Source organism: Alligator mississippiensis, chromosome 4 (assembly GCF_030867095.1).
Source record: "Alligator mississippiensis isolate rAllMis1 chromosome 4, rAllMis1, whole genome shotgun sequence".
NCBI lineage: Eukaryota > Metazoa > Chordata > Crocodylia > Alligatoridae > Alligator > Alligator mississippiensis.
Window position 1 is genome coordinate 66,682,688 of NC_081827.1, and position 23,829 is coordinate 66,706,516.

The window sequence follows — 23,829 nt, forward strand, 5'->3', positions numbered from 1 at the left end:
CGGTGCCTGCCACTATAAGGTTTGACAGCAGGCAGCAGGGCAGCCTGCAGGTGTGGGCTAGCCTTAATCAGGCAGTTGCATGACTCCAGGAGAGCCTGGGATTGGAGGAGGGGGTGGAGCAGCCTCCATTTTAACGCAGGCCCGCAGAGCTGGGGCAGCAGTTTGCTGCTGGCAGCCGGAATTACAACAGCTGGCTGAGCTGCTGCTTGGAACATCTTAGAGGTATATGGGCAGAGGCTATGGGGAAGGAGGAGGCCCTAGGTCCTGGGTATGACTGAAACCTGCACCCTGCAGGGGCAGGATGGTCTGGTGGGGTAGTCCTGAGAAATGCCGGGCCAGTCATCTCCCCAGTAAAAGGTGGATGGGGACACCTTATAACCCCATAACTGAGACCCTGGAGCTGAGCTGACAGGCAGGGAGCCTGGAACAGAGTTGTTATAGGCAGGGAGCATGAGATAAGTTAGGATGGGCAGGGAGCCCAGAGTTGAGTAGAGATTGAAAGGGTTGAGGCTCAAATGATAGAGAACTTTAGTAAGGGGGCAGTGTAGTGAGGAAGAGAAGGCAAGCCTGAGTTTAACCTGACTGGATGGATCCTCAAACTGTTCAATGCTGGGGTCAGGACCTGGGGGGTCAAAAGGGCCAGGGGCCCACTGTGAGGGATATACAGAGCCAGGGGCATGGGCTCTGACTGGCTGGTGAAGGCGGGGCCAGGGCCTGTGTGGCAGAAAGTCCCAGAGAGGGGACCACAGCTGAGCGGGAGAAAGTTGCTGAGAGGGAGAAGAGAGCTTGGCTGCCTGGGATGCCATTTGTGAGGCATGGGACATGGTAAGAGAAGGTTGGAGCCGTGTGTAATGCCCTTATCACCAGGGCAAGTAAATAGGCAGCCTCCTACCTGATATCTTAATTATTACCATCAAGGCATGGCAGGAGAAGAAGGCAGGCAGTTAGCCCAGAGACAGGCAGGTGGGCTGATATGGCGACCCAGTCCTGACCTGACCCCCTGTCACAGAGGCTGACTTAATATCTTATGCTACAGATAGCAAGTGATCTGTGGAGCAGCATGGGCAGAAGCCAGCCTGTTTTTTTTGGATAGAATACTTTCTGATATTAGTGCAAGAGGCAAGGGTTTTTGTGGGGTGATGTCTTTTTATTGGATCAGTTGCATGGATGAAATAAAGTTAGAAAGCTTTCAAATGCAATCCAAGTAATTTTTCATCAGGTCTGAGGAGGAAAGCAAGCAAACAGCCAAGAGTGGAACTGTAAAGATGGAAAGGAGAGGGAAATTCCCAGGGGTAGCAGACAAACAATTAACAGAAAAAAGCAAATTACTTGGATGTCAAGGCCCATCAAAAGGGAGAGGTTGTCATTAATACCTGTTGTGTGCAGGAAGAAAAAACCCAAAAAACAGTTAGATTATAGTGTGCCAAAAAATCAATATTGGAATATCTACCAACATTTGGGGAGGTTAGGGGGAGGTTGGACTGAAATAAAAATGGTCACCTGTTATAAGATAAGTTGGGATGGGGGAAGTAGTGGGGGGGACTTGGGTAGATTGGTGGGGGGCAAGCAGACTCTGGGGGAGATCAGGGAGGTCGGGGGGGGCAAGTAGGGTCTGTTTGGGGGAAGAAGTGGGGTCTACAGGGGGTTAGTGGGGTTAGGGAGGGTTTGGCAGGATTGAGGAACTAGCAGGGACTAGCAAGGCTCCATGGGGGCCTTTGGAGGATGAGGGGGCTCTTCCCCCCACTTCCCAGGGACCAAGAGCTATTTTTAGCCCCTGACTCCCCACCCCAAGATGAACAACACCCCCCCCCCCAGTGAACCAACCCCCCATCCCAAACACCTCTCCCCCCATCCTGACTTCAATTAGTTCCTGGCACCAGTGAATGCTGGTAAAACTGGCACTGGATGTGGCTTGTGGGTTGGAGAGTTGGGGAGTCCAGGGAGGGGCTGGTTGGTCCCAGGGGGGTGTTGTTCATGTAGTGGAGAGGCCACAGGAGGCTAAAAATAGCCCAGGGGCAGGGGGTAAGGCAAACACAGCTCTGGGGTTGAGGCCAGCAACTGGGGTTGTGCTGTACAATTCACATTTAGATTGACTTAACTAGGGATTTAAATGTAAGGTTCTCACCTGGGGACCTAAGTTAGGTTGGGTGACCATTTTTTACATGATCTAACCTCCCTAAATGCCTGTATGTACCCTTTGGACATGTCCAGATGAGCGCACATGTGCCTCTTGCAGCATCCCAAACCAGTTTGAGACACTGCGAGAAGCACTCTGGGAACAGAAAAACATTTCTCTGTGTTGCATTTTTGCAGTGCGGGGTCAAAATTTGATACCTGGAGATCTAGGTATCAAAAAATACCCCGGGGGTACAAAGCAGGGCAGGAAACTGGAGGCTCAGGTCCTCCACAGAGATGCTCTGGTAGACAGCCAAAGTGGCTGGCGCTTGCCCCAGTACTGAAGTGTGCAGAGCAAGCAGCAGTGCAGGCTGCAGGGACCTGGAACTGGGCTCTGCGCCAGGTAAGTAGCAGGTAGGGGTGACTGGAGAAGTGGGGAACCATGGTGGGGGAAGCTTGGGAGGGGTGGGTCTCATGTCACAGTTGTGATTATATTAGTTATTGCCTTTTATCTTGGCAGAAAGGCCAAAGACCAAAGGGAATGAAGAGCAATTTATCTTGTGCCATTTAAAGAGTTTTTCCAAAGCAAACTTGTGGTATATCAGGTGTTGATAGCTGGTGCTTTGTAGTAGCAGCCCCCCTAGCCAAAGTTGGCTGACTTCTTGCTTGACTTTTGTGGCAAGGAGGACTTAACCTGTCACAAGGCCTCTTAGCTGCTAATCACTTTGTAGCCATTGCCTGGAAATCCTCTATTTGCCTTAAGTAAACTAAAAAATGAAATTTTCTATGGAATAAATTGGAAAATGTGCAATACAGTCAATGCCAAAATCTCTTGTGTTTATTTTAATATTATTTAGTTTACTACTGCAAATGTTTATAATGACAACAGAATCAGATGATAAAAACTGGCAGGTAATAATTACTGGTTTTGGCAGCTGAGTAGCAGGTATTTGGAAATGTTGGCTCACAGGAAGGGAATGAGGGCATTTCAGGACTGCAGAATGAACACATTCGTTGGATGCTTCTACTCATGGACACAGTTGAGATTGTTGGTATTTAAACAGATATTCCAGCATAACTGCCTTAGCAGTGGGCACGAGTTTGTGCAAAGTGTGAGTTAGCTCACTGTTTTTATTACCTCAGGATAAGAATGAGGATGTTAATTACAGTGAAGTAGTTAATATGCTACTCTGGGTTGCCCATGATAACATGTTGATTCTCTTGGTTTCTAGAACAGACTGATTTAAATCAAAATAATATAAATCACTGATTTTCATCATGTATTTAATAAGCAAGCAAGAAACCTTGACTGAAATAACTTTTTATCTTGTTTTGCATTTGCACTTTCCAAAAAAAAAGTGCTGACTCTAGTAAAATGGGTTTCCCTTCCTCTATTATTTGGGTGATGGGGTAATATTGAGGCTGTTAGCGCACTCCTTTCTGGGCCTGTCTACACCAGGGACTGTAATAGCTCCAGAGCAAGAAGCAGAATTAGTTACAGTAGACACATCTACACATGTGCTTTAATGTGCAGTAGCCTATTCTACTGTGAGTTAAAGTGGTGCCTAAAAAAACATGCTAATACGCTAATGTGCAGTAGAATAGGCTACTGCATATTAAGCATCACCTACAAAGCATGTGTTTCTGCTACTGCGCATAAGCACAGCCTAATGTGCATTTATTTAGTATCTCATATTGGAGGTACTAAATTGAATGTGCATTAGAAAAAGTGCATGAATGCACGTGCAGATGCCCCCAGTATAACCACAGGGGCTAGTGCTCCAAACCAGGGAATGCAGTGGTCAGCCCCTAGCAGAGAACCAAGAATACTGCAGGAAAAGAGCACCTTAAAGAGGCTGACAGGGTGGGCCAGAAACTGCTGGAGCAGAAGGCTAGAGGATGCCAGAGCACGGTATCAGACACTGCAGAGTATGACAGAGTTAGCGAGGCTGCTGGAGCAAGACAGCAGAGGGCTGGAGAACCAAGAGAGCACAACTGAGAGGCAATGACCAGGTACTTAACGTATGAAAGACGTCTTGGCTATGCTGTAACACACTGAGACTGTTTTAGTGAGTGTGAGTTGGGCAAGAGGGTGGCTGACCTGTCAGTAGCTTAACACTGGGGGAAGGGGCGAAACTGAAGCCGTAGGTATCATCCTTGTAGGTTGGGCTCAAAAATAGTTGTTGCTGTTACCGGAAGCTATCTGTACTGCTGCCACCACCAGCACAGCAGCCATTGATCCCCACAGGCACAAAGCTTTGCCTGTGTAATCAGTGCTTTCTGTTTAGAAGCTCTGCTTCCTACAGTCCCTTCATTAGCCATTATCCCAGCACACTTATGGATGGTGGAATTACGAAGCAGAAAACAGCATTTTAAATTTGTTTCTCAATTGTGCTGGGAACATAAGTACTGAAATATGTGTATCAAAAAACATTAACAGACTCACTAAGTAAGTATTATCTGTATCTAATAAACAGGACAAATGACTTCTGGTCATCATGTCCTTATTTTAGAACTACTGAATGATATCCTGTCATGCCTATATTTTTATTTATAGGGTGTGTCTATGCTGCACAATGCAGTGATGCAGCTTTTGATGCAAGCTTCAAAACAAGCTTGCATGGGTACCAGAAATAATATAGCTGTATTAGCATTGGTGCTCCACTTGACCTAATTTACTCTTGTGTTTTAGGTAAATTAGTCTGAGTAGAGCACTGTGCAGATATGTCTTAAGTATCACTGTTTAGCACTGCATTGTAGATTGAATGTAGATAGAATCATAGCTTGGAAAGGACAAAAAGCTTTTCCCATTGGTTTCTCGACTTTGAAGGAAGTAGTCATTTAACTGAAATGGAGAATACTCTCTTTGCACCTGCAGATAAGGCACCGCTGTCAGAAGCAGGTTCAACACTTGAACAAACTCTAGCTTTAGGTATTTAGCCAGTTTCTCCCATTAGTTCAGTGTCCTGACATTTCAGAAGCCTGTTCTGCTTGAAGTTTATAATTTTCAAAAAGTATTTTAAATTATTTGGCATAATTTCAAATTTAACTTTAAAATCATTTTTAAAAAATGCATTGAATCAAAAGCAATGTAAATAGTAGTCTAGTTTATTGGTTTGTGGTGCGGTATGAAGGGTTTTGCGGGGACAGGGCCTTGTTGATTATATATAGAAAAAGAAGTTACTCACGAGTAACTGGAGCTCTTTAAGGTAAATTATCAATATACACATTCCTACTTGTGGTTGTATTCAGCCCCGGAACTTATGAGCACAGACTTTTTGTCTTACCAGTACCCATGTGGATTCCAAGCCTGCCCACTGAAGTCTCCTTGTGCTGAGGCAATAAAAAGAGATGTCCTCTTGCTTATCCTCTATTTGCTCTCAGAGTCCCATATTACATTCAACTCAAAGGAAGAAAGGAAGGAAGGCAGAATGAAAATGTGGGGTGGTCACACATCTCAAAGAACTCCAGGTACAGGTAAGTAAATTCTTTTTCTCCTTAATGTACTTGTCCATATACACAGTCTCACTTGTAGGTAACTCCAAAGCACTGTCTCACACATCTGGAGCTGGGTGTCAGAGTCCCCCTAAGAGAACCGTCATTAGGGCTAGGTACAGAAGCTACACATAAACGGGTTTAAGTGATCAGAAACTGGTTTAAACCTGGAACAGAACAGAAGTTCAGTGCACATAAACCAGTTTCAAAATAGCTGAAGCTGGTTAAAGATAAACCTGGTTGAATGTAGTATCAGACTTCACTGATTTGGATCAAACTAGTTTATGGAACCTCCATCCCAGACCCCTTCCTAGTTCAAATTAAATCACAGTCCCCCAGCACCCCAGGATGCTTTGCAGCCCTGGGCTGGGCTGCCTGCTCCAGCAGAACAGGGTTGGCCCTGCCCCTCTGCTCTCTAGCCAGGGCAGTGAGGGCTGGTTGACAAAGGGGTGGGGGTGGAAAACCTGGCTGGGGATGCAACCCAGTCTGTCTGGAAGGGGTGGAGCAGTCCCAGCCAGACTTCCCCTCCCCCTGCAGCGGTGAAGGAAGTAAGGGCCATTAGGCTCAGGTGGAGGGGAGGGACAGGGGTTTAAACCCCCTTCATGGCCCATGGGACCCCAGCCCATGTCTGCATGGGGAGGGGGGCTGCCACATTCTGCTCCCCACCCTGATCCCTGCTCAAGTGGGGGGAGAGGGCAGCTCCAGCCAGGGTTTTCTACCTCTCTACCCACTCAAGTGGTAGAGGGTGGGGGTGCAGCCAGATGCCAGCCCTGGGCTGGGCCCCTGAGGCAAAGTGGGGGAGGGAGGAGGTTTAATCCCCCCTCCCTCCCCTCTCTCACCAGCATGGGACTCCAGCCGGGGTCTACCTGGCAGGGGTGCAGCAGCCCCTTTCAGGCTCCCCCATCTGGCTTGCCACTCAAGTGGCTGGGGGTGTGGCCAGATGCTGGCCCCAAACCAGCCCCTTGAGGCAAAGAGGGGATGAGGGGGTTTAATCCCCACTCCTTCCTGTCTCCCACTAGCACGGGACTCTAGCCTGTGCCAGTGGGAGAGGGGAAAGAGTGGGGGATTAAACCCCCTTCCCTCCCCCTCTTTACCTCAGGGGGCTGGCCCGGGGCCAGCATCTGGCAATGCCCCCCACTGCTCAAGTAGTGAAGGGGCAGGGAGGAGGGGAAGCTTGACAGGGGCTGCTGCACTTGTGCCAGTAAGAAAGGGGAGGGAAGGGGAATTAAACCCCTCTCCTTTCCCCCCTTTATCTCAGTGTGCCAGTCAAGGGCCAGGGTCTGGCTATGCCCCCCTTCGCTTGAGTGGTGAGCAGTGGAAAAACCTAGCAAGGTCTGTTTCCCCCTTCTCCCTCCAAGTATACCACAGCTAGGGACCATGAAGGTTGTGTGGGGTGTGTGGGGGAGGTTTAAACCCCTCCCTAATCATACTCAGCACCCTGCTGGGACCTGGCCACCCCTCCACCCCCCTTAGTTCAGCTTTCCTCCAGCCACTGCCAAAGGAAATGGGGGCTTGTTGTAGTGCCCCCCAACTTCTAGTCTGAGCCACTGCAGGCCTGTGACTGCATTTCCAGAATCAAAAATGATATCTATTCGCTTGCTTCTCAGTTCAATCTACTCAGGTTAGACTAACCTGCAAAGATCAAATCAGTTCAGGCCTGGTTTTTTTGAATGTCTGTAGTTAGCAGAAGACCACCCTGCTGAATGTAGCATCTCCAAAATGGTGTGATGTTTTGTAAAGCTATGAGCTCAGGTAGCCACTCTGAAATGTTTCTATAACTGCAGTAATGCCAACTGTTGTGAAACCATTGTGAAATTCAGGATTTCTAAGTCAAAATAAGTCTGACTTGCAGTCTCCTGATTGAACCCTCAGATCTCCGGATTTTCCCAGCTGGTAAGTTTGTGGAGGGGAAGGGGTGAGGGGAAAGGACAGGGCGGGGTGTGGAGATCAAGGGCCCCAGCAGTCAGGGAGGGAGTGGGGCAGGGGCTGGGGTGAATGGGGCCCCGGGGCCAGGGCAGGTCATCTAGATGTGCAGGGGAGGGCTGCAGCTCCCTCTAGCAGTGTGTACCCCCGGGGAGGCATGGAGGAACGTGCCTCCCGCAGGGCAGAGGTGGAATTCCTGCTGTGGGCAGGGGCTCTGTGTCCTGCTGCCTTTTCCCTGGGAGCTCAGTCATGTGATGCCAGTGTGCTTTCTGCCACTGGGCGGGCAGGAGACAAGCCGCATGACCAGCCTGCCCCATGCTTCTGCCCACCCAGCAGGCAGCAATGGCTTCATGCAGCTGAGCTCCCACGGCAAATGCAGCAGAGCACAGAGCCCCAGACCACAGTGGGCAGCCCACTTCTGCCCCGTGGGGGGCTAATACCCCCCCATGCCTCCCCTGGGGCTGCGCACTGCTGCCCTCCCCTTGACCCCCGTGCCTCTGGACAATCTGGCCCGGCCCTGGGGCCCCATTCATCTCAGCCCCTGCTCCTGCCCCACTCCCTTCCTCACTGGGGGGGGCCTTGATCTCCCCACCGTCCCTTCCCCTCCATTTACCAGCTGGGTGCTGTCTGTGTCAGCTCCTCACTCCGAAGCCACAGCTGCCCCCCAGCCATGCTGCTACCTCTCACTCCTGACCCACAGTACTTCACATCCTGCCAGGGTATGCAGGGGCCCTCCCTCCCTGTACTCCAAATCCCCCACACCTACAGCCCCCCGCACCTTCATAAATACACCCACATACAGACACTTGTCTCATGATTTTTGGCACAGTGGAGTGACAATACTGTAACTGACACCTGCAGATTTGAGGCTGTGGAGGTGGCATGGGCATGAATCATTGAGGGTGGCTCTACTTCAACAGCTGTGTAGCTTATTTTAATACAGCTTAATATCTGACTGGATAATCTCTGGGCTGATATTGCTATGCCTTTTGGCTACAGCTGCAAAAAGCCACAGATCTCTTGGCTACAGCTGCAAAAAGCCACAGAGATTTATAAAAGGGTTTATTCCTTTGTAAATTGTAGGTTGATACTCTCTTAACTATGAGCAAATGTAGTGAAAACTCTACTTGAGAAGTAAATTTTCAGAAAGAGGACCAGTAAGAAAACCACTTTAGGGAAGAATTTTGGGTGGATCCTGAGGACTGCCTTGTCAGGGCAGAAAGTAGCACGTGCAAGATCTGCTACACAAGCTGGGATCTCTCACCAACTCATTTCCACCAAATACAGCACATTCATAGAGGTGGAACAATGAACATCTTGCCATAGGCTCCAAAGGTGGACCCCTGAGAGTTGTAAGGACTAGCTTCAGGGTCCATTGTAGAACAGGGTCTCTAATAGTAGGAATGCCTCTAATAATCTGTAAGCCTCGAAATTTCAGGGCTACCACATGTGAGAGCACAAGATGGTTGTTGATTGGGGGATGGTAGAGCAGCTGCTAGATCTACCCAGATAAAGCTCAAGAATGTTTGTATGTCTCTGAGCTAGACTGTTCAAAATTGAGAAATTCAGAAAACATAGACAATTGCAAAGAGGTCAATATTTAGATGACCCCAGTCTGCAAAGATATACTGGAGGACATACACTTTAATTTTTCATGGTGTAGGGCAGGGGTGGCCAACCTGTCATGGGCAGGCTCTGTGTGTAGCATACGCTAGGGCAGTGGCTCTCAACTGTTTTGTACCAGGACCTGTAAACATCAATGGCCAGTCACAACCCAGTGCCCCTCACTCCCAACCTGCTGCCCCTCTCCTCCAGGCCCTAGTCCCAGAGTATATGAGGCAGGGGTGGGGGTGCGTGAGGCATGGGGGGCCCCAAGTAGCCCCTTGCAGGTTGGAACTCTGCCAGCCTGCAAGGGAAAAGCTACCGTTTCCTACGTTTTTCTCCTTTAAAGGAAAATCCATTTTTAAAGATTGTTTGCAACCCTTTCATATATTCTTGTGACCCACTTTTGAGTTATCATGAGTCATGATGACCCACCGAGTGAGAGAGGCTGCTCTAGGGGAGGGCACAGAACTAATTTGTGGCATGCCCGCCAAAAAGGTCAACTCCCACTGGTGTAGGGAGACTTCTGGAGGTGTCCCTGTGTGATGTATGCTGCAACAACAAGGCTGAACAAAGAGCAGAGCAGAGAGAAAGAAAGTGAGAGAGCTGCTAAAGTGATAACCTTGTTAGGGTGGAATATACATAGAATCAGACAAAAGAAAGGAGCTGTTATGCTAATGTAGGAGGAAAGGTGATAATAGCAAGAAGATTGGGATGCAAACTACTTGGTGCCTTTAAGTCTAGGAAACCCCACCAAAGATCACAAGGAAGGTAGGAGAAGACTTTGCATTTTGGGAAAGACAAGATGGGCTTGTAGGTCTCTGAAAGGCAGGAACCACAGAAAAAGATAATGGGACATTTTGGGGATAAAACAGCAAGGGAGAGGGGCTCTTTGCTTGGGTGTGGATAGACATGACTTGACCCATACCAAGAATGTCACTGATTGGAAACAGTTTAACAGTGGTCCCTGGAAAAAATGTCCACAGGTATACAGCTAAGGGTTCCAAGTAAAACCCTTACCTTGTAGGAATTCCATTGCTGCCAAAAGTACCCAGACCATCATGCCTTCCAGCGGTCAATGCCTGGAGTTTCCCTGGATTCCTCTAAAGGGCAAGGAACACCTGGATTAGGGCAGGAGATTGGAATAGAGGAGTTGCTTGGTACTGGGGGGCTGTGTTGGGATTCCCAAGAGCTGCCCCCTCCTTTCCAGCTTGTCCAACCACTCAAGTATGTTGCATTGTCAGAAACTGCACAGAGATGTGTGTTCAGAATGGAACCTGTATGGTAGGCCTGGCTGCAAGAGTGCAATACAGTGTCGAGGAACAATTAACAGTTAATGAGCTAATTCACTTCACATTGAGTATGGCATTGACTGCCATTCTGTTCTGTTATAAGTATCCATTGTGCAATAGCTCTGTTTCCCCCCACAAGGACTCAGTAATTGACAGGTCAGAGGAAGATGTAAGAACCCCATATCTGCCAATTGTAGGATTTTGATGTCCAACATGCATGCAGTTTACCTGAGAGTTGTTTATGCCTTGAAGCATGAGATATACTTAATGATAAACATTTATGAAGAGGCATTAAAACAACTCTGGATATTCTTGATTTCCATAGAACGATCTTGGCTCCTTTTAATCTTGTTAATTTCTGATCTAATGGCTCTAAGTCATTAATTTGCTTGTATATATTTTTTCTTATGACCACAGATACTTGTGTCCTTTCTATGGTAAACACTCCTATAGTCAAATCCTATTTCATTTTGTGGGTCTAAATAGAAGTGTAACTGCAGTTTCCAGGCACTTACACACAGTTTAGGATTCTATTTGCCCCTGTGGCAAAAGGGAATTTCTCTGTTTGTGTACCGGCCAGGAGGAAGACAACCCTTCCCCATTTAGCCTCATAAGATGCCTACCCACAGAGCAGGCAATGCGAGTTTTAGGTTCTTCCCCTCACCTCATCTTCTCCCTTTCAGCAAAATGCTCTAACTGCCAGGCTCCAGGCTAGGTCCAGGTCCCTCTTCAGCCATTCCCTTAAAGCTGATCCACTGCACCTGGCATTTCATGTTCATTAAAGAAACATAACTGGTGCCAAGGGCAGAATCCAGGGTCCTTCCCTTTTAGAACAGTATCTATCTCACTGAACCTGGCCCAGGTTGGTACCCTCTAGCTTGTACTCTTCCTTCTGGCCCCACTTCTCTCAACTTCCCAGGGAGCAGCTTCAAACAGAGGGTTGGAAAGGGGCCTGGGTGTTGCTTATCTTAAGGTCTGGTTTGTTAGCATGCAGCTTCAAACTCCTTCTAGGTGAAGGGGGGGGTCTAGAACCTAGATCTGCTTACTTTAGGTTATTGGGCTATGGGATGGGAAGTCATGTGGGACAAGATGTTGTGCAGCTCTCGTGGCAGCTGCAGGAGGGAGCAAAGCCCAGTGCACAGCAGCAGCCGCCTCCACCCCACACATAGATTGGGAGGGGGCATGTGTTCCCTGGGCCTCTGCCAGGGTGTGCACATTTTGTCATTTTAGATCTGCTACCACAGTTATACAGCTAGATACATGTCATTTGGACATGTAAAATGAAATAGTATCTGGTGCTTAATCTTTTCAATTTCTCTTTATAGGAAAGATCTTTCCATCCAGATAGTCTTTGTCATCATTCTTCTCTGAACACTCTCTAGTTTTACAATAGTCATTTTGAGGAATAGCACAGAGTATTCCAGATGAGGCCACACTCTTCACTTATCATATTCTTACTATGTAAGTTAACATCTTTTTAGGCCTTTGTGTTTTTTGTTTTTGCACTGTTGTTGAGTACAAGCGAGTACAAATGAGTACAAGTCTTTCTTGCACATTTCTGCAGCTGTGTGCCCATCACTTGGGTTGATATTTTGAGGGGGGTTTGGGGGTTTTTTGGTCAATACAATTATCATAGTTACTTGAACCCAAGACAAATCCCCCTCCCCCCATTTTAGCATGGGGTGGAAGCCCCTTATCTTGGATTTGAGTACCAAGGGGAGTGGGGGGGGGGGGGGGGGGGGAGGCAGCTACTGTGGCTCTGACTCTGGTCTTGAGCCCAGGTCACGGCCAGAGTTATAGCTGCAGCAGCTGCCTGCCCCCTGCCCACAACATGTTCCCTACAGTCTCTGCCTGTCCATTGGCCCCCACAGCCTCTGCCCCCTCCTGCCCTCCCCACTGCTTACTGTCAGGCACAGCTCTGGATCTACTCCCTCCTGAGACATGGACCACATGGAAGCTCCAGCCCCTGCCTAGCTACACAGCAGTGTCCTGGCGCCAGAACTGCCATTGCTGCTGCCACTGCCATTGCTTCATGGCCAGACAGGGGCCAAAGCTTCCATGTGCTCTGTGCCCTGGGAGGAAATGGAGTTGCTTGACAGCAAATGCAGGGGGAAGTGGACAGAGGCTGTTGGGGGCTGTCAGGGGGCAGAGATTGCAGGGTGGCAGGTGTGGGGCAGAGGATGTAGGAGGCAGGCAGCAAAGGCACAGGCACTGTGGGAGGAGCAAGCTGCAGAGAGAACAAGTGGAAGGGTAGGGGTCAAGAGGCTGGGGACAAATTTAAGATGACCCTCTGATAATTAGATTTTATACATGGAAAAATATAACACTTATAAAGTTTATATATAGAGAAAATCTAATTATTGGGGGTAGTCTTAAATTCGAAGTCATCTTGGTTTTGGGTAAATAAAGGTAATTTAAAAATCCGTTAGGGAATATCAATTTAAACTTTCTTTTCCACTATGCATAATTTCATATTTATCAACACTGAGCTAGTACCAAGTGGAGAAGGGATTCTACAATAAAAGCAAACAGGCTCTAGCATGATAGAAGATTAAAGGGAAGTAAAGGAGGACAAAAGAGAGACTTAAGCTGCTATCTACTCTAAAATCTACAGGAAGAATGGAAAACAACTGACTTCTTATTATTTTTTATTCTACTTAGGACACCAAAGGAAATACTAATTTTGTTTAGCCAGAGTTACTCCATTATAAAATGTATATACTGTATACTGAAGGTTCAGGGAGTTGAATATTCAAACTATTTGGAGGAAATACTTGTGACAATTTGGGCATCATGGGGCGCCATCCACATGTGTTTCCATGGGGACAAATAGCAGTGGCACATTGTTGGGCTGCAGCAGCAGTGATCTGGTTGCACAGAGCTGGCCAGCAGCCAGAGTGTGGCCCTGACTGGCCAGGCTACTATTTCAGGCAGTGCACACTGCAGCCACATGTGCCACCCTGCTTTTTCTTACGCCTTTTTTTAGATACTGGGATTTCCTGGTATTTAATTTTGGGTCCACGCTGCAAATATGCAGTTCAGAGAATGCACTGTGTGCATTTTGTGGCACCTCAAAGCACACATTCCTGCTCATCTGGACATATCCACAGTGGGCAGATTTGATACAGGTCTCTCTCAGAAAAAGAATTAAATATTTGAGTGCTGAATGAGTTTCTGTTGAATATAGTAACCCACAAAAACCTTCAGTTCTTATGTCAAATGTTTCAAATTAAAAGCTCAGTTCTGTAAAGATGGGATCATACAAGCCTCTTTGATAGATCAAGTGTTCTATGACTTACACACCAAAAAAGTTTGTAACTGTACTTAAACTATCAAAGTTACAGCTAAAATTTATAATTAAAGTCTGTTAGGAAAGTAATAGAAAAGCACATCAGAATCTTTCATGAGACCCAGTAAAACCATAGCCAGTGCCTGAAAAGTGAATAGTAGGCACATTGCTTTAGAAGCGGAAAGGCAGCATTTCATTTGCACACTCAGCAGTGATAAAGTGGGGAAATGGACATAGGAAGGATTGCAACTGTTGTAATGTGAAACAATACCTAGTATATGGTAAAGCATGGACTAACTGAAGGAGAAAATCACTTTGGGCCATAACTTACCCTTTGGCATAAAGCTGCATAGAGGAGAAAAATATAATCTATAAATCATGTGGCTTTGGAACTACAGCAGTCCAGCCACATTTTCCCCTTACTTCCTGCCTATTGTGGAACCAGCATAAATACAGACCAGATAGTCTGTAACTACAGAACAGCTGTTAACTTTTGTGGGACCAGAATTTCACATAGTTTCTATCCCACTGTGAATCTTCCAGGTTCTGAATCCCTCAAAATGGCAGTGAGAATGTTTACTGGCACGTAGTCATTGGATCCCAATATACAAATTGTGTTCTGTAACTCCTTCAATAGAAAAGCATTAATTTAATTTCCATTTTGAACATCACTGATTAATTCCTGTTTTTTATGTGAACAAAAGTCAGTCAGATTCCATCGTTTGTATTCTCCCTCCTTGCTTGCCTTGTGCCTGCTAAACTTCATTTTTCCCTTGAAAGGGGAATTAAATATTTTAATTATTCAATCTCTAGTAGCCTCAACAGCCCCAAATGCAGTTTTGGTAGGCATGTCTGATGTATTTAAGAGGCCTGCTTGTCCTGCACAAGTAGATGGATCCAGGGAATCAGCTCAGACTAGCAGGAGACGGAGGGAGAAAGTACTAACAAATACAGGCTGAGAAAACTGAAGCAGTAGGAAAGGGAGAGGAAGGTTACTTGATACATTTGGAGGTGTTGGGGGAACCTGGGCAGCTTGAAGTAGCAACCTGTATAGTATTAAATGTGCTACAGATTACAGAATTTTTAGTATTCACATTATTACAGTTTTACTGGAGGCGAATTATTTTAATTAAAGTTGAGTATACAGTCAGGTTGCAGAATCCCCACAAGTCAGTGCTGCTTTCTTACAGAAAGTGGGAGTCTTACTTAGGTGTAGTAGACTGCTGTAGAGTACATTACACCTTGTCTATAATGGACAGCATGATTAAGATGCAAACCCTAAGTTGGCTGAAGAGTAAGTAGCTTTGAGATTGCTTATTGTAATGTTACCGCCTAGAGAGGGAGGATTTGCTAAGAAACCAGGACCCAGAATTGTGTGAAGATTTTTTGTTTGTTTATTTATTTTATTTTATTTTTTACAGAACAGGACCAGATGCAACAGTGAACAGACAACAGCCTTCTGCTTTGCAGTCAGACCAAACTACTGAGCCAGTAGCCGAATGAAAACAGCCATTTCTTGGCACATTTGATGGTATTTTAATGTCCTTTGCACTGCATTTGAATTGCGCAACTCGCACAGCTCACATACCCTACAGTGAATACTGGTTGCTTTGACAGTAATTAAAAAGAAAAGTTAGGGAGGGTGGTTATGCTAAATCTAATAAAGTCAATAAAGAAAACTTCATAGACTAAGTGGATTCAATGGAGGGATGGAATGGGTTATTCAGACCCCCAGAGAGTCATCCATTATAAAAATTTATAATACCAGAACATTGCAGGATGCCAAAAGGGGAAGAAATAATGTGAAATGATGACAAAGTTGGATGCACTGCATGAGTTCCGGGAGCAATAGCCAGATAATGAAAGTGCCAAGATCTCTACATTTGACAAATCTTTGGCCTTGTTTGGAGAGACTTTTCTTTGGGATGTGTGTTTTGTTTTTTTTTTTCCCTTTCTTTGTTTGTTTTTAAATTCTACCAAGAAAGTGAAAATAAGGTTAAAGGAAACCAAATCTCCACTTACAATGTGTGATTGAAGACATCACCCTACACTCTGAGCAGGGGTGGATTAGCGCATGGGCCCTTGCCAATCAGGGTCCCCCAGAGATGCCAGGGGGAGCATGGCCCAGGCAGGCATACTGGCCGCGGGCATCCGGGGCAGGCAGCATGTGTCTTCTCCCTTCCGGCTAGGTCATGGCCAGGGGCTAGGGACAGGTACAGAGCTCCATGTGGGCACCAGCAAGTTCCCGGGGCCGTCTGCTGCCAGGAGACCCCATAGGTGGCTCTGCTCCTGCTCTCACTCTCTGCCGTCTGTGGGTAGCTGCCGGCATTAGTGCTGCTGAGACAGCCCCACCCCGCCAGAGCCATTAGAGGGGAAGGCGGGCAGCCGGGGGCAGTGCAGAGCTCATGTCCTGCCCTAGCCCCCACCCATGTCTTGATGCTGGGGAAGTAGCTGCATGATGCCTGCCAGGTACAGGAGTGGGTCAGGCTGGGGCTGCCTTCACCTCAGCAGCTCTTGCACCCCCTGGCTCACCCCAGATGCACCGAAGAGGCCTGGCAGGCCCGGCTGCAGCCCCCCAGTGGGCTCAGAGGGAACCTGCCCTAGCCTGGTAGGGGGCCTCCAATTGTCTGTTTATCCAGGGCCCCAGGAAATCTTAATCCACCACTGGTGGTGTGATGCTGGGGCTGGAAACTGTAGTCAGTACAAAGAAATTCTGATTTGCTATAAACCACTTTCTTAGGACACTGGTTCTCAACCTTTTTAGACTGAAGACATGCCTCAGTAGACTTGAGGTACCCCACAGAAAATGCCAGCACTTAGTTTTCGCTCACTTTTTTAACTATAGAAAAAGAACAGAGAAATTCTTCTTGTCTGCAAAGAACAGAAAGACCAGAACAAATCAGAATGTTTTTAATGCTATGGATTCCTGTTTGAAGTCTCTTGGTTTATCTTGTGGCTCATGTTTGTACACCTGACAGTGCTAACACTGCATGGCACCCTGTGACATCACTGTTCTAGAAGAAGGCAGTGCCCTGACTAGTCTCTGATTGTCTCCCACCCAAAAGCTCTTTTTTCCTTCAGGTTAGAAAGTCCTACTAAGCCTGAGAAGCAAAGCTATTGACCACAGTCTCCACTGCAGACCTTTTGGCAATCTTTTTTTTTAAACTTGCTGAGGCCTGGATATGAATTACATGGAGATAAGGATCAAGGTCTTGAACTTGACTCAGTTTTCTGTGGGAAGAGATCAGCAGGTTTGAGTGGCTCCTGGTTGCTTGTGTTGCAGAGAATATGTGCTGAAGCTTTCTATGTTATGTTGTTATTTCATAAGGGTGCACCAACTCATGCCTAAGGATACATGGCACTACTGTACTCTGCATAGGAGATGGGATAAGAAATGACAAAGGCATATATATAACTTTTTAAGGAAAAACCATTTTTTTTTCTTTTTGTACAATGTTAAGCACAGTGGGGCCCTGCTCTTAGTTCAGGCTGTTAGGTGTTTACTATGATACAAACAATAACAGTGACTGTATTTTTAATACCTAAGTTATGCCTTGCAAAGGCCCAGTTATGTGATTTAAGTATAGAGTGGCAAGCCTCATTCTGAATATCCTTACTAGCACTTGTTTAAATTATAGCATTAATGTACTATGTGTATTTTATTGGGTTCCTTAACTCGTGGAGTAAATGGAAATTAGAGCTTAACAATATGAAAAACACTGCACACAACTTTTAAAATAAAAAGAATGTAAAGATATCATTTTTATTTCTATTATATCCTATATTCTTTGTTCAAACTTTTTGGATGAATTAGATAATTGTAAGCATATAGAACATGTTGGCATTGGCTAAAGTCAGCCATAGAATCATAAACCCTATACAAAGCTTTTCATATATCTCTGCCACTGCAAAGGTGTAAGAGGGCAGCTCAGTGCCCTTGGTAGCAGCAATGGATAGGGCACCAGCAGTTCCCAGCTGCTGGTGGTATGACCAGTCTGCAGTAGCTATTATTATTTTACAGCCCCTATTAAGTCAGTGACCAGGGCTGTTGGCCTTGTCACCTTGTTGTAGTTATGCTACTGGCCACTGTCTTCAATTTTGGCTTGCATACGACTTACCAGTCCAGGACAGATCCCCCCTTGTATTAAATTGTAACAAATAGCATAGTGCAGTGGTTCTCAATGAGGATACTGTAAGACTCTTTCAAGGATGCTGTGTTGCTGGCATTGCTGCCAGGTAGAACTGCCCCCTGCACCTGTTTTCCTGAGGGGCTAGATGGGGAGGCAACTACAGCAGGAGAGGATGTTCCTACCTGCATTAGGTTTTAAGCCCCTCCCCTATTCCACTCCACCCTCCTATTGGCTGGTAGTTTGTAAATAGGCAGTGTAGACAGCAGCCCTCAGAGGAACTCTGCATTTTCTGTTTACAAACTGTCGGCCCATGGAGCAGGGGAGTGAAGCAGAGCACAGTGTGGAAAGGAGGGAGAAAAACCTAACATAGGCAGGAGCACTCCTGCCATAGCTGCTTCCCTGTCTGACTCTGCATGCACCTCCTGGAGATAAACTACCCTGCATGCCCATCAGTCTGTTTGGGGTTTTTTTGCAAAAATATATTTCTCTATATATAGATAGGTGTGGTCAGGTTCCCATACAGCGCTGCCTCTCTTGTCATGGTCCTGACCCCTGCCACCACACAGCAGAACTAGTTTACCTTCATCCACACCTCCTTGGCATAAACACAGGAGGTGGTTAATGGTCTCTGCTCTGCTTTGGCAGATTTCCTTGGGGGAGCTGGACTGGCTTTCCTGCCCCCTCTCTGTGCCTCAGCACCTGCAAGGGGAGTGCTCGGTGGGCTGTTAGCCAGTTTAAGTCTCTGTGTTCTTTCTGTAGGTCCTTGTGGAAGGTTTGCTCCCACAGCCTGGCAGCTGTCACTGGGAAACAGGTCCACAGTTGACAGTTTGTCTCTACTTTTGCAAGATGCTTCCTGCATCTTCCAGTGGTTGGTCATCATCACAGGGGCTTCTTTGACCAGGTCGTATTTGCTCCAGAACTCTTCCAGGACCTTGTAGAACCACGGCTGCTCCATGGTCTGTGGCCTCCCATTGGGCAATGTGTACGCACACCACTGTCTCAGCAGGTCCCCTGAATGGTATCTGATGATTGAAGCAGGCCATTTTTGTCTCTGGTCCAGTCAGCAGCTTGTAAATCTGGCTCATGTACTTGGTCCTGAGGAACAGAAGGATGTCTGACATTCCCCTGCCTCTGGTCTGCTTGGACTTGTATAGCATCTTCCTTGCCGCCTCCTCCTATCTGGATCCCCAGAAGATGTATATGGCCCTCTGGATTCTGTGGGTGACATACTGTGCTGGGGGGAAGACCAGTGGAGCGTTAAGGGGCACTGGTAGCAACAACGCCTTGACGAGCACCACATGTCCTCCCATGGAGAGGTGGCGCATGTCCCATGTCCCAACCTCTGTTTCACTTTGGCCTCCATCTTTTCCCATGCCTTCCATTCACTCAATTTAGGGTCAAACTCTACCCTGAGAATCTTGATCCCCTTGTAGGGGATGGAGATCCCCAGGTCTGACAAGTCCCTGAGTTTGCCCAGCACCAGGCAGGTACACTTACTCGTGCTGAGCTTGGCCCTTACTGCCGCTTTTTAGACCTGCATGTGTATGCAGGGTAGTTCCACCTGGTGATGGCACCCTGGAGATAAAGTAGATAGGTTGAGACTTTACAGTGGATCTTAACCAGGGTTTTGCCAAATACAAGAAAGTTATGGAGGGGTGCCTTGAGTGTAAAAGGTTAAGAACAAGTGATGTAGTGGTGTGGTGATGTGAAAAAATATCCCCAAACACCACTAAACTCAGTTTCATTTGTGCCTGTTCAAATATAAATCTAATACTCTGAAGGTCATCTGCAAAGCAGAAATGTGTTGGAGTCTAAATTCTGGGACAGATCTGTAGTCTGGGTTTAACTAGGTCTCCTTTCTTTCAGGAGCCAGTTTGCAAACACTCCCCGCCCCAAAATAAAAATAAAGCATATTATTTGCAAAAATGATTAATTGCAATTTAGGCCAGAGTAGTTATGGGGCTGTGGCAGGAAATGGGGAACCGAACTTGCGTATTTTGATTTTGCCCTGCTTCTGAGATTTTGCTATTCTTGTCAGTAACTTAATGGCTGTGCATCACGCCTCTCATAGCATATATTTTGCAAAACTGTAGTTCCATATATAGGCCTCCACTGAAACAGAAGTATTTTTGGAAGTCTCACCACAAAAATATCAGGAGGCTAGGACTCATCACAATAAATAAAATGCTTGTACATTTAAATTTCCTGTTTCTCATGCTCTGCCCTGTTTGTATACGATTTTTGAGATTTTTGTCTTCCCATCCCTTTATCATTGCTTGCTGGGAGACTTATTCACTGCTGCCAAGTGTCATGGTTTTATCATCAGTATTATGATATTTGCTGTTATTTCCAAAGCATCGTTCTTGGATATACATAGTTAATGTTAAAATATCACCTTACTTTTAAAATGTTGTTTTATATGTTACTAAGTCTGGTTGATTTTGAGGTTGGCAATACTGTTTAGATCCTGCATCCACATCATGCTGGCATTCAGACTGAGATGCTGCTTTTATTTTTTTTAAAAAAAGGCCAGACCCTACTTTACTTATTAGGTTGCTCAGTAGTAGCGTATCTGAATGCATTCCTCTTCTACCCTGCTTGAATCCCTGAAAACCAATAGGTAAATACAAAGAAGTCTAATAACTATTACTTTTAAAATGTCTGTTTTTAAGCCAACATCATAGTCATTTAAATCTGATTCATAATTCTGAAATGTTTCAGGTAGGCATCATTGAAACCTGTTTGTCAAAAATAGAACGGGGACCCAATGTGTTGGTAGTTGTACAAACTTATACTAAAAACATTTCTATTGTGAGGTTTACAAACCAGCATTGATTTAATCTGAGCAGAGAAAAGCATAAGCATTCTTTGGAGAGTATAAACATGATCTGAAGGCTGGAGGAGATAATATAGCTACTAAGATACTGGTTGAAATTCTAAGTGTACTGAAGTCAATTGTCTTTTGTCTCTAAAACTAACAATAAATTCTGTTTTTCATTGTCTACTCCCTTAAAGTCAAAATGTGATGTAAAATAAACGAGAGAGAGAATTTTCAGTTGATGATGAAAATAGCACCGCTTTTATACATGAAATAATATTTTAAAAATATACTGATGTTACTTTTGCCTCTTTTCATTTTTAAAGAGGAATATAAATATGTAGGATTTGACAGCTCGACCTAGTTAGTCTGTACTTTCTGTAGTTTCAGACAGACATTGAATCAGTTGGTCAAAGTGACCAGTTTTATACCACTTGATTTCTTCCTGTTAACAATGGCTAAGCAAACTTTATTATAGTCTCATCAATGCAAAAGGGCTATACAGTACAGCTTAAGATAATTGAATCTGTCCCACCCTAAAGACATCATATGGTCATGTAATGGAGATATGAAATCAAACTGGCCTTATCTAACAATGGAATGCCTTACTGCTGCGCCAAATAATCTTTGGATTGGGGTTAGTTGCTGCTGGGCTGGCCAGTGCTATTGCTACATATAAATCCTGAGGTTGCAGGATCACGTTCCTTTCCACTATGTTTCATAGAGCAGGCAAACTTGTGGGTGAGCCTCTATTATAACAGGAGGGAGGAAGGAAGGAATGTTGGAAGCCATGGATTCTGTAGCCCAAGGGTGGGCGGCCTCTGGCACAGGTGCCACATGTGGCACAGGCAGCCTTTGTGTCTGGCTTCTGGCAGATAAGGGAGGGAGCAGAGAGCACAGTGGCAGGTAGGAAGGCTGAAGAAACCAGATTAGGCAAGGGAAGGGGATCAGAGTGGTACTTGGGGACAGTGAGAAACTAATTTGTGGCATGCCTCCTATAAAGGTTGACCTCCACTTTGTAGCAGTTGGAATGGCAATTAGCTAGTGTTGCCTGTTGCTGAATATATTCATAGTCGTACTTAAAGCTTTTATGGTGCTTTTCAGCTGTATAAGAATTTCATGGAAAGGCTCTTCTTAGAAGAAAAATAGGACTAATTTTTCTGTTCCACATGAGGCCTAGTTGGAAGGAAATGCAAAACTGCATTCCAAAACTTGCCTAAGTCTATCCTGAACATATGGTGGGTCCAATAAAAGATACGAGACAAAAAAAATCCTTGCCTCTCTCATTTTATTGGCACTACTGATGCCTATTATGAAACATGGCTTCATCAGAACATAACAAGTGCCATATCAGGTCAGACCAACGGTCCATTTAGCCCAGTGGCAAAAATGGATGCAATAGAGGGAGAGCATTGAACCAGCTCTCTCTAAAGGGATCTATCCGTTATTCCAAGGGATATCAGCCAGGGGTCTGTGTACGCCTGGGGGTACTTGTACCAGTTCTAGGCGAGGGGACAGAGCACCACTGCCTTCCAGGAGCAGGGCCTGTTGGGCTAGGGCAGCGGCAGCCCTCTACGGGGTGGGAAAGCTTGCATACAGCAATCTCTGCCACCGCACACCAGCCCTGTGAGCTTCCCCACCCTGCCCTGGCCTTGCTCCTGGGAAGTGGCAGTGCTCTGTCCCTGCCTGCCTATGTGCCATCCCCACCTCCCCGCTCAGTGTCCAGCCACGCGCAACCTCCACCTCCCACGCTCGGCATCTGGCCACCAGGGATACTTAGACTAAAAAAGGTTGAAAACCCCTCCGCTATTCAATATCTGTTCTGGCATCCACCATTTTTTGGGTTAGAGATGCCAGACAAAATATGTCCAACCATTCTGTTCAATAGCCATTAACAGATCCATGAATTTCTCCTGTCCCTTTTAGAACCTGGTTATCCTGTCTGCCTCCACCACCTCCTGTGGCAACGAGTGTCACAAGGTTACACGTGCTGTGTAAGAAAGACACTATCCTGTTAGTTTTAAACCTGGCCCTTACCAATTTTGGCAGGTGCCCCCTAGTTTTAGTACTCTGGGACCTGGTGAACAACTGCTCCCTGCTCACTTGGGCCATGTGGTCCTTCAAGACATCGTTGCCTTACCTTTTCTTCAGTGTCAGTCAGAAAAACCTCAAAGTTGCTCTAACTTCGGCTCAGCTGAAATGTTTGTTACGGATACTGGAGAAACAGGTAGAGAACGGCACCCTGAGAAAGTGGATGGCACAACATGCTGGAAGAGACAGAGAGCAGAGGATGCCCCTATGCTACCAAGGGAGCCCTTTCTGCTGGAGTCATTGCCAGGCATCAGGGTGCCTCAGCCCCTCTGAACCTAGCAGAAGGAAGGCCTGTTATGCAAGGAGCAGCAGCCAGGTCAGGTGTGTGGTGACACAGGCAGCTCTTTGCCCAGGCGCTGCCGCCTCCTCTGTGTCCTTATGTATTTCTAGTGTTCCACATTCTCAGTGTTTATAAAAAAAAAAAAAACTGGGAATTTTTCAGGGTTTATCTTCAAAATATAAAACCTGGGATGAAATTGGGATAAAAGGAAGAAAAGGGGAAAAAATCATCTTAAATCAGGGAAAAATTGGCAGTGAGGGAGGGAGGAAGGCTGGGGCTAGGGAAGGGGCGGGAGAAGGGGTGCGCCACAGCTGGTAGGCTGCTCCCAGAGCTGCAGCAGGGAGCAAAGCCGGGGAAGCTGTTGGTGGATATGGTGTGCGGGGGCAGAGCTCTTGCTGCTACGTGCCCCCCCGGGAGGATCTGCGTACGGCGTGAGAGCAGGCTGTCACCTGCCCTGAGAAGAGCCTGTGCCTGCAGGGAGAGGGGCCAGCCTCTCCTGCCTGCCCCCGCAGCGCTCCCAGCGCCGATCGTGGAGCCACTGGGGTGCGGCTCGGACTTGCTCACCCTAGGAGCTATTCCTGCGGCCTGGCCTGCCTGGGGTCAGTCGGGAGCCCCCACCCCGTGCAGCCACCCCCACCCCTCCAACTCCTGGTCCCACATGCAGCCCCCCCGTGCCTCGGGTAACCGGCACAGCGGCACTTTTAGCTTCCGGTCACCACCCGTGTTTCAGTGCACCTCCCTGTTAACCAGCACGAGTGGGGAATGGGCCCTTCCCCATTCGTGCTGGTTAACAC

At 46.7% G+C, this 23,829-nt stretch overlaps 1 long non-coding RNA gene across 1 annotated transcript in view; it reads left to right on the top strand.

Moving 5' to 3' along the window:
- Positions 1-17,452, top strand: part of LOC109284540 (uncharacterized) — a 39,093-nt gene extending 21,641 nt beyond the window's left edge. The window contains exons 3-5 of the long non-coding RNA XR_002092034.2: positions 5,406-5,592; positions 11,753-11,888; positions 15,138-17,452. This is a non-coding gene — a long non-coding RNA (uncharacterized LOC109284540). The remainder of the gene's footprint in view (positions 1-5,405; positions 5,593-11,752; positions 11,889-15,137) is intronic.
- The last annotated feature ends 6,377 nt before the right edge of the window (positions 17,453-23,829 follow it).